Genomic DNA, 10,206 nt, shown 5'->3' on the forward strand with positions numbered 1-10,206 from the left:
CAGCTGGAGATCCTCCGGAGGATTTACCGCTATCGAGTGGGTGTGTTGAAGACACTGACAAAGATGTCAAGAGAGCTGTTGGTGATAAGAGCCGACGCCAAAATACACGTGATCTCCGCATCAGAATTTAAACCTAACCTCCGGCCTCTGCTTCTCCTCCCCTCATCTGAACACGTCTGAGCGGAGAACCTCCTGCTGAGTTCTTCATGTGTGAAAAGCAAACTCTGGAGAAAGTCCCGACCTAAGAGTTAATCTGAAAACAGCTTTTAAACCAATATTTAAGAAGAACAGAAAAGTATGTACAGTAAATCTCGGTGCACTCCACAATTTGACATTTAAAGACCGTGGGCTTCTATCAGCGTCGGCAGTTGAAGTATCTTAACCAGTGATTTCCACCCGACACCAGCGCAGCAATGAAACTGACATTAATCATGAGTGGAGGCAGTGACAGGAGTGTTTCCAGCTGGAGGGTGTCAGCATCGCAGCGGAAAGGAGATACGGCCGGAGATAAACCTCGGAGAAGGGTCTCACGGTGAGATAACCCGTATGATGTGAAAGCAGAGTAGCCAAACTGCATTCAGAGGCTTGTTACACAACACAGGACATAAAGCAGCCTTTGTGTTGCACTGACTGCAGAGAATTGTGCGATCTAATCCAGCGCTGCCTTCGCTTCGAAAGGAGACGTTGTTTACGTTGTGTTGAACAGAGGTTACATGTGTTGGAAAACAGGCAGATTCCTGAAAAGCCTTTCACGGTTCTTGGAATTCCTGCTAAGCTGTTATGATTGAATAACTCTGACCCCGTTCAGCCCTGGGTTTTAACATGTGTCCTGAGGGATTCCGATCTAATGCAACCAGACGGGTCCTGAACAGGTCCTGAGACTCGGAGATGATCTGGAACTCGTGTCCACAAGGATTGGAAGTGAGCAGGAGGTGAAGGTTCTGCTCATGTGGGACCAGGCTCTTAATCTGTGTGAATGTGTCCTGGGCCACGATGAACGACTGTAAAACCTTCACAATTACCCAAACATATTTTTACGCCTCTTTATTTTTCAACCTTTTCCTCGACTTAATGATTTCTAATTCAAAAATAGTTTAAATTTGATAGTAGAGCTACACACAACATATTGATCCACTCAGCCTGACGCCGCTCTCCTTCTCCTCTCGCACCCACATAGACCGGACCTGGTTGATACCAGGTGTGAACGAGGTCACTCACACACTGCAGCCCCCGTTGACCCACATCTCCCGCTCACGTTTTCTGTTCCCTTATCTCCGATGTTGTCAATCACTCACACGCGGCTCCAGAGTGTAACCGATGCTGGTTTCTCATCCAGTCAGTCACAAAGCAGCTCACAGGCCTCAGGCGAGTGAGACCTGAGAGGTCATCTCAGAAAAACCCCTCTGTGAGATTGTGTGTGGGATCAGGTGTCAGGGAAATAACTCTGCAGCTTCCTGACGGGGTCAGAGGTCAAAGCTGCACGGGACAAACGTCGCAGGAGCCAAATACTTTCACAAAACAACAGAAATACACGTTTGCAACAGGAGATAATCGCACAACCCTGATTGGATTAGCAAACAGAAGGAAGCAGTGGGCTCTAATCTCTCTAATTAACATGCTGAATCCAGTTTGTTTAACTTGTTCACAGGCTGAAAGGACGAAGGCTCCACATCTGAATGGCTTGAAATCATTTTACTCAAAGTCAACAAGTCGGTTGATCTGGAGGAAAAAAAAGTCAGGTGAGGGTCAAAGTTATTCAGATCCTCTACGTCTCCAGAAATCTATAGAGTCACACTGATACTGTTACTGAAAATTATGTAAAGAGATTATGACAAAAAAGAAAAATCATAAACCTAAACCATCGGTATCTTTTTCCCCTCGTACTCTGCAGAGCTCTGGAGGAGCAGCAGCGAGGATGATGATGTTTCCACTGAGGAAACTCACAGAGGAAATTAAAGAGGAATTAATTGGGATAATAGCTCGAGTACATTAATGACACGTCTAAGAGCAGTCAGCTTATGCTCAGTAGAGCTGTAACTGCGGAGTGTGTGTGTGTGTGTGTGTGTGTGCGTGTGCGTGTGTCATCTTCATTCCAGTGTTGCACAGATCCATTTAACACTGATTCGTTGAGCTACAGCTACAGTTGCATGTTTTCCAATTACACCAAACTCTTGAGGGAGCTAATTAAATCGACAGGAATCCCCATTTACAAACCATGTGTTCTTTATGTATTTATTTCTGTATGATTTAAATGTATGTGCATGAATCTAAAAGTAAGAAAATGAGACACGTGTTGTAAATCCACATTTTCCCGGGATCAGACTTAAAATCATATTTTTAACGTTTAATTACACAGCACAGTAATCAGAGAGGAATATATTAATGAGCCAAACCACATCTGATGGTCCCTGCATACTACAAATGAACTACATCAAGCACAGCTTTTTAATTATTACATCGATTTAATTAAAATGTATTAAATTACTGAATCATTCAGTATATTATATTAATAATATATTCCTCGTAATGGGTGATTTGTTTGTGTTGGGATGGAGGGAGCTTGACTTGTGTCTTAAAGCAACACATGCAGTACATTTTAAACAATAATATTCATAGATGATTATGAATAGAACCAAAGTCATCAAAGGCTTGGCAGCTGTTTACAGATGCTCCGGGGCCGTTGTTCTCCCTCCTATTGAAATGAATGGGAGGAGAACTACAAGTGAACAAGTGAATCATGCAGGGAATTACAGGTTGAGTCTGATAAAATAAATAAAGCTTAAAAGTTTGGTGATTTTTCTCTAAAATAAAAGTTTCAAACATGTTTTACTCGTCCATTTGGAAGAGAGGTGTGTGTGTGTGTGTGTGTGTCATACAACTGCCATCTCAGGTATTAATCAAATGGTTTGTATCTACCAACAAATCTGCTAATACCCATAATTAACAATAAGCCTTTATTGACAACAAGATAAATCACTGGAACATTTACTTCTGGATCAAACTGTTCCTTACAGTTATGTGGCGTAAGAGGGCGTACGAACAACTGCCAAGGACACGGACACGGACACACACACACACACACACACACACACACACACACACACACACACACACACACACACACACACACACACACACACACACACACACACACACACACCTTTGTGTTACAGTATGTACTCACCACCACTTGTCACCATGACACAGCTACACGTCTCTAAATCACTGTTTCTTTGTTACCTACAATAACCACAACATTCTTGGCGGAAACTATTTACAACGGCACCAACACCCTTTATGTGTCATTGTGAAACCTGAGTGGAGAACATATCTGAATAATAATCTTTATTATCCTCATATCGATATCTAGCTGTTTATTGTTTTATCATATCCAACGACTTTCAATAAATACACTTTATGTCCTATTCGTATTAATAAGGTTGAACTCCTGCTCCGTGAGTTCTGTTAATTATGAACGAGTGAATTACTGCACACAACCGCACCCACAGGAAGTCCACACACACACACACACACACACACACACACACACACACACACACACACACACACACACACACACACACACACACACACACACACACACACACACACACACACACACACACACACACCTAGAACTTATTAATCATCATATCAGGATCTTATCTCGACAATCCAGCAAACACACACACACACACACACACACACAATAACTTCTGGTCCTCGGAGCCTCTGGGAACAAAGCAGCAGATCTGTGTGTGCTTGCTCTGGTGCCACGTGAGTTGTTGGGTAAGTAGGTCAGTCAGTAAGTCAGCGGTGGCAGGGAAGCAGCGCACAAACACAGGCTAACTCCATTACCTCATCCAGTGGATTAGTGTCAACAGGCCCATCCATCTGTCGAGAGACGTCTTGGTTCAAGTGTCCGTAAGTGGAGCAGAGGGCGCTCGTCTTCCTTTCCTCCCCGTTCGCCCCCGTCAAGTCACACAACCTGTAGGCAACGCACAACAAACGTCCCAGTGTGCACATACACATGCAGCAGGATGTACACAAGCAAACAGACACACACACACACACAGTGAATGGGGACAGTAAGGTTACACCTGTGGCCAATTTTGCTGAAGAGTGAGAACGCCGAGCGTGACAAAGGGAGCACTTCCTGTTTATTGTGTTGTGTCAGAGGACAACAACAAGAGAGAAGAGGGGAGGGCGGGGCGTCCTGCAGTAACCTCATAACAACACAGCGCTGACAGCTGACAAACAAATACACAGGACGTGTCTCATATCGAAACTTCTTCAGATTTTACATTCACTGCACGAATGAATCATGTAGAACCTGCATTGAGCAGAAGAAACAAACTGAGAACACAAAACCAACTTGTCCTCATTCACACAAAGGACAATGTTTAGCTCCATTTTTTGGTCTCCACCACCTCCAGAGCTCTTCACCTGCTAAACACTGCACCGTGTTCACCAGCTAGTTGTTTTTCCACCGGTCAACAAACCCAGTAACACCCACTCTCTGGCTTTTGTCTGCACTGGGAATGGATTCAGTTGTGTTATTCACTTCTGGCTCAAGTGAGTCTGCAGGTTTGATCAAAATCAGAAAGTTAAACTCCTCCAGGGACAATGAGACGGGAATCAATCACCATAGTCTAAGAAACAAGCTGAAGCTGCTTTAAAACCCAGTAAAGCTGAGGAGTGCACATCTCAGACAGTTTGTCAAAACGGGCAAAACCTTTCGAAAGTCATGTGATCTACCGTTAATACAGAAATATCATCTGTAGCTGTTTTGAAATGATGTTTCAACACCGCGCTAATCGTAACATGTCTGCAAAGGCCAAAGTAAAGTGGGAATAGATTTGTGAAATTCATTGTTTTATGGTGAAAGCACCAAACACCCTCCTGAAGTCTTGCTCAACATTATGAAACTAAACCAGCCACGTTCCCACTGGTCCACAGGTTCTTTCTGTCTGGTTGTGTTTGAGATTCCTTTTTAATTAAAGTTATTTACAATCAAGTTTATGGTTAAACTGTAGCGCAATTACATGTCTTTGTCATAAAGATATAAATTGCTTTCTGGAATTTTTCTACTCCCTAATATTGGCATCGGCATTGACCTAAAAAAAATCTATTATTTCACTTTTAAAAAAGAGCTGAAGGGAACATGAACCAAAATCCAGATATTAAAACTTTGGATTAAAAACATTCATCACTAATCTATTATTAAATTGAAAGGACACACGTTGGCCAAAGGAATTTTAATAACTTTAAATCTGTTCCTGACTCATAACTAATCTATAAACCTTCAGGAAATATTAACCTACTTAAATCAATCTTATCATAAACACATGTCTTATTCAGTTTCCTGTTAACCTTTGGACAATCTGCGAGAGTCAGGTGGTTAATTTTTAACAGCGAGTACGATTTACTTTCACAGAAACCCAAACATTGCATAACTTGGATCAAAGATTAAAGAAGTGTTCAGGTCTGAAATGAGCAGATGTGACCACATGTTTGGAACAAAGCACTGAGGCGCAGTCAGATTCCTGTGAACGCGCTTATGCAACGTTGCATTTCGCAGCCTGAAAAAAAGGCGAAAAACGTTTAAAGGCTCGAAATAGCGACAGATAAGATAAAATAGCAGAAGTAAGAAAGTCACCACAAGCTATTAACAAGTGCACGTAATGAGAGTCGTGAGGCCAGTGAGCGGAGGAGAAAGAGGAAAGTGCAGCGAGGGTCATGAGTGACAGGGAGTCGGCTTACAGTCAGGGCCTCCCTGCTCCTCCTCGCCACTCAGCCCGTCCTCCCTGCTCCTCCTCGCCACTCAGCCCGTCCTCCCTGCTCCTCCTCGCCACTCAGCCCGTCCTCCCTGCTCCTCCTCGCCACTCAACCCGTCCTCCCTCTCCTCCAAACACCTGGAGGGGGGAGGCCGGGCAGAGGGGCCCATGTGAGAGGCTGCTCACATGCAGTCGGCTCACAAGGTGTTACAGTAACACCTTCACCGGGGGCCAAGGCGGGCGCTTACGTAAAGCACACACACACAGACACACACACACACACACACAGACACACACAGGCGGGATGGGCCGGGGTTGTGGGGTGAGCAGGTGGGTACGGCAATAAAATTACAAGAAGGGGGATTTACAGTATCAGCTGTTGTTTGCGTTGACCCGTGCCACCATATTGCTCCGTCATTGTTAACACACCAGGTTTCGCTGCCAGAGCAACATAATGTGCGTGGCGCGCTCGACAGATTTACTGGAAGTGTTACGCAAACCGAGGATGTGACAAATCTCAGAGTGTGATAACAAGAAGTATAAATGAACCGGAGCCCGAACGAGGGCAGGAACGTGAGAGAGTCGCTTCACTCTGGGTTTCATGTCGGTGGACGTGTCCGAAGTTGCACAGACACACGAGCAGAAAATAGACGACGGCACCAGCTGCATTTCTGTTTCTTCACCACGAGTGAGAAACAGGAGGTTAAGCCGGGATTTCACTCTCAGTATGTGGGTCACTGAACCTGTAACACCAGGTTGTTTAAACCCCGTCATGACGTTGGCGATGACAATCAACAATGCAGCTCAAACACTCGACCTTCAGCAAATAAAACGCAAACAAAAGTGGCACGAAGAACTAAACTCTCACAGCCTGGTGAGCATTTTGTGATCTACACTGGGAAAGCAGCTTCTAACGGCGTGCATGTGAGCAGCCGAGACGCCTCCCAGATCTGATTTGACCTCAGGTTCTCGCTCACCCTCTTTCTAAGAAGCCCTCGTGCTTCCAAAAAAACCCCGGCTGGGATTCGTGGCAGAGGGTTGTTGTTTCTCTCTGCTCTTAAGCAACTCCTGCTCAGACAGCTCCTTATTAATAGCAGCTGCAGAATGAGCAGTTGGGGCATGTTTACATTGAGCTCCAGCGAGTCTCTCCGCCATGAGTTACAACACGGGGGATTTAAAAAAAGATCCTCCAGCAACAGGAGGAAACATGAAGTAGGTGAAAGGGGAACAAGAAATGTTGTTTTTCAGGAGAAACTAGGTTATGGACATGTACTGTGGTCCTGTAATCAGGCCAGAAGAACGGTTGCCAAGTTCCGTGAAGCAACAGGCAGAGCCGACGGAGAAGGACGGGTTCTTGGTAGAATAAAAAAAAAAAACAACAAGGCTGAAGGAGATGAAGGGGGTCGTGGAGCACGTGAAGCCAGGGAGTGTGTTGTCTGAGAGCCATGTGCCGGGGCCGGGCGTGCGAGGGACTGAGGCCGTTTGCGTCACCGCATGAATCACACACCGGAGGAGGCGAGCGCGCCGCACACACTCGCCGTTCACGCACACACACACAAGCACATGCACATGCACATAAAATCCATCCATGAAGGTGAGGCGTGCAACTAGGCCCACGGTCTAAAAATAGACCAGCACACAGCGTCACCATACACACAGCACAGGCGTGCAAAAAAAAAAAAAAACACTTGACCACACGAACCAGGAGAGAATGGGAAGGACGTTATGTTTTAAAGGTGGAAAAGGAAATGAGGTCACAGGAAGCACGTGGAAGTCTCTGCTGGGGAAATTATGGACGTGGTCGAACATCCGTCTTCAAGACAGAGGTTCTTCTAACGTGAGCTCAGTGATTCACGGGGTCTTTTCCCCATAAGTCATAACAATGACTCAGAAATGACCCACCTGGGTTTTACCAGCGGTGTGTAATACACGACTGGATGACTGGATATTGTTTTTGTGTCATAGACCTGAAGGTATGAAATAATATCCTGCTTATTATCTACAGGAGGAGGAGAATACAAATAAAAGGTATGTGTCAAACGTTTAGAACACACACACACACAGGCAGTACATTATAATTATACACATCCACAGATACTATGCAAACACTCCATTACAAATATGTAACATTCATATAGTACATTCCTTTTTTATAGGGTTTAAAATGTACATACTGTTCTGTATCTTTATGTTCATGAGTATTTCATATCTTAAAAGGTTCCCACACATATGGTCTGACTTCAATCTGCTTTTAACTGTGGCTTCAATTCTCCATTTGAATCTTGTAAAGCACTTTGAATACATAAAACACATTTATTTTATGACTTGCTTTTTGACAACAAGCCCAGATCCCTGTGACAGAATCCAAAATGAGACACATCTAAAGATCCCACTCGGTCTCAGTCAGTCGTCTCCTTAAAGAAAAGAAGAAGCTCTGGTGATTTGCACACATGCTTGATAGAGAACTCAATGTCCCATTGATAAAAATATACCTTCTCCAGCTCAGACAGTGAGTTAAACTTAGAGGCACGAAGAGAGAAACACCTGAACCACATCACAGCGACAACAATTCAAACATAATTCTACGATCTCCAAACGTTGCAGCACAGAAAAGGTTAAACTCATCAACCTCCATTCATTTTCAGAGGAGAGGGGCGGAGAGAAGCCATGAATAACACATGTGGCTGCAGAATATCTGTAAGTGAGTTTAAATGTGTGCATCAATGTCAGGAAGGGGGGGGGAGGGTTATATTCAGCCTTTCATGCATATTCACATGCGTGTGCACATATGGCAAAACAGACCTGAAGCCTGCCAAGAATATCCAGGGGTGCATTAGTGCAAACAGGCACGACTGTCACTCACAGCGAGGCGGTGTTTGTATACACGTGCGTGTCCATGTGACACACGCACGTATATATATATATATATATATGTGTGTGTATATGCACTTAATATCCACCTCACTTCCTCTTCTGAGAATAGGGAACAGGGTTGTGTTCAGTGAGTGTGGAGCACAGACGGCTTTGTTTCAGCCACGTGTGTATCATCCATGTAGATTGTGAAAACATGGCAGCAACTAATTGACCTCAACCCATGTGCAGTACAAACCCCCCCCGCCCCGGTGCCTCTTTTCCTCTGGTGCTGAAATGTAAACAGCTGAATGCCTCTCTCCTCCACACAGACGTCAGTGAGGTGACAAACATTTCCTCACTCCTCTAAGTCCTGTGATTATCAAACCAGAATCAAGGGGTCACGACCTCTGATGTAACACAATCCACTAACTCTGCATGGGCAGAATTCCCACACAGCTTTGTTTTACAGTGTTTATGCTGTACTTCCTTTTCGCCTCCCCACCACACAGGATGTGATGTCATCGCCCCTCGTGCAACCTGTGATGAAGCAGTGGAGGATTTTAGAGGGAAATCCATTATCCAGTATTACATCTTCATTAGTGCGTGACCACCTGAAACGTAAGGTCTGAACCGAGTCTTTGTTCCATTTGATCTGGTTCTTCTGACTGTTCCCTGCTTTGTTATTACATGTAGGTGGAAAACCAAAATGCTCCACAAGCCTGAGACCTTGTAGAAACCTCTCCTGACTTTCACACTGAGCAGATCCCTCTCCTGACTCCCTCACACACTCCGGGGGTCAACGGGAGTGAAGACCATCGATTACATTGACGGCTAAACTCCACGTGTCATCAGTCTTCATCAGTCTTCATCAGTCTTCATCACGCCACGCACATTTCCTGGACAAATCCAGATAAGACCTTGAGCGTCTCCTCCGGTCTGCACGGCCCCCGGGGCAGATGCATCGTGGATGTGGCTCAGAAGCAGCAGTGATATGATGTGTGCCTGCAGCCGGACATCACGTGCATACATAATACATGAGAAAGTATTGGATGAGGGGCAGTGTCCTGTTTCTCCTTCAGAACTGCTGACCTGTGCATCCCCTCCGACACACACACAGACACACACACACACACACACACACGTGCTGAGAGCTGTGTCTCTGAGTGGACAGAGACAGGTCAGCTCAGCAGAGGACAGACGGAGATATTATTAGCGTTTCTATTTCAAAAGAGACGAATCGGTGTCGATACGAAGAAAGGAAGTGCGTGTTCACGACGTGAGGGTTTTAAGTTATGCAAGGTTGTGTTATTTCAAAACACACACACACACACACACACACACACACACACACACAATACTCTGCACCATATACATACGAACACAGCCAGGCTACACACGTGTTCCAACGCAAAAGTTGCTGCTGCGCCCTAGTGGTGTCTCGATGTAAATACACCCAACTGACAGTGACTTCATTGGAGGCCGAGCGAGCAGCTCTCTGACGCCACCAAGCGGCGACATTGTGCAACTTGTAGTAAATGAGTTCGATCCATTCCACTCATTTATTTATATGGTCACT

Source organism: Hippoglossus stenolepis, chromosome 16 (assembly GCF_022539355.2).
Source record: "Hippoglossus stenolepis isolate QCI-W04-F060 chromosome 16, HSTE1.2, whole genome shotgun sequence".
NCBI lineage: Eukaryota > Metazoa > Chordata > Actinopteri > Pleuronectiformes > Pleuronectidae > Hippoglossus > Hippoglossus stenolepis.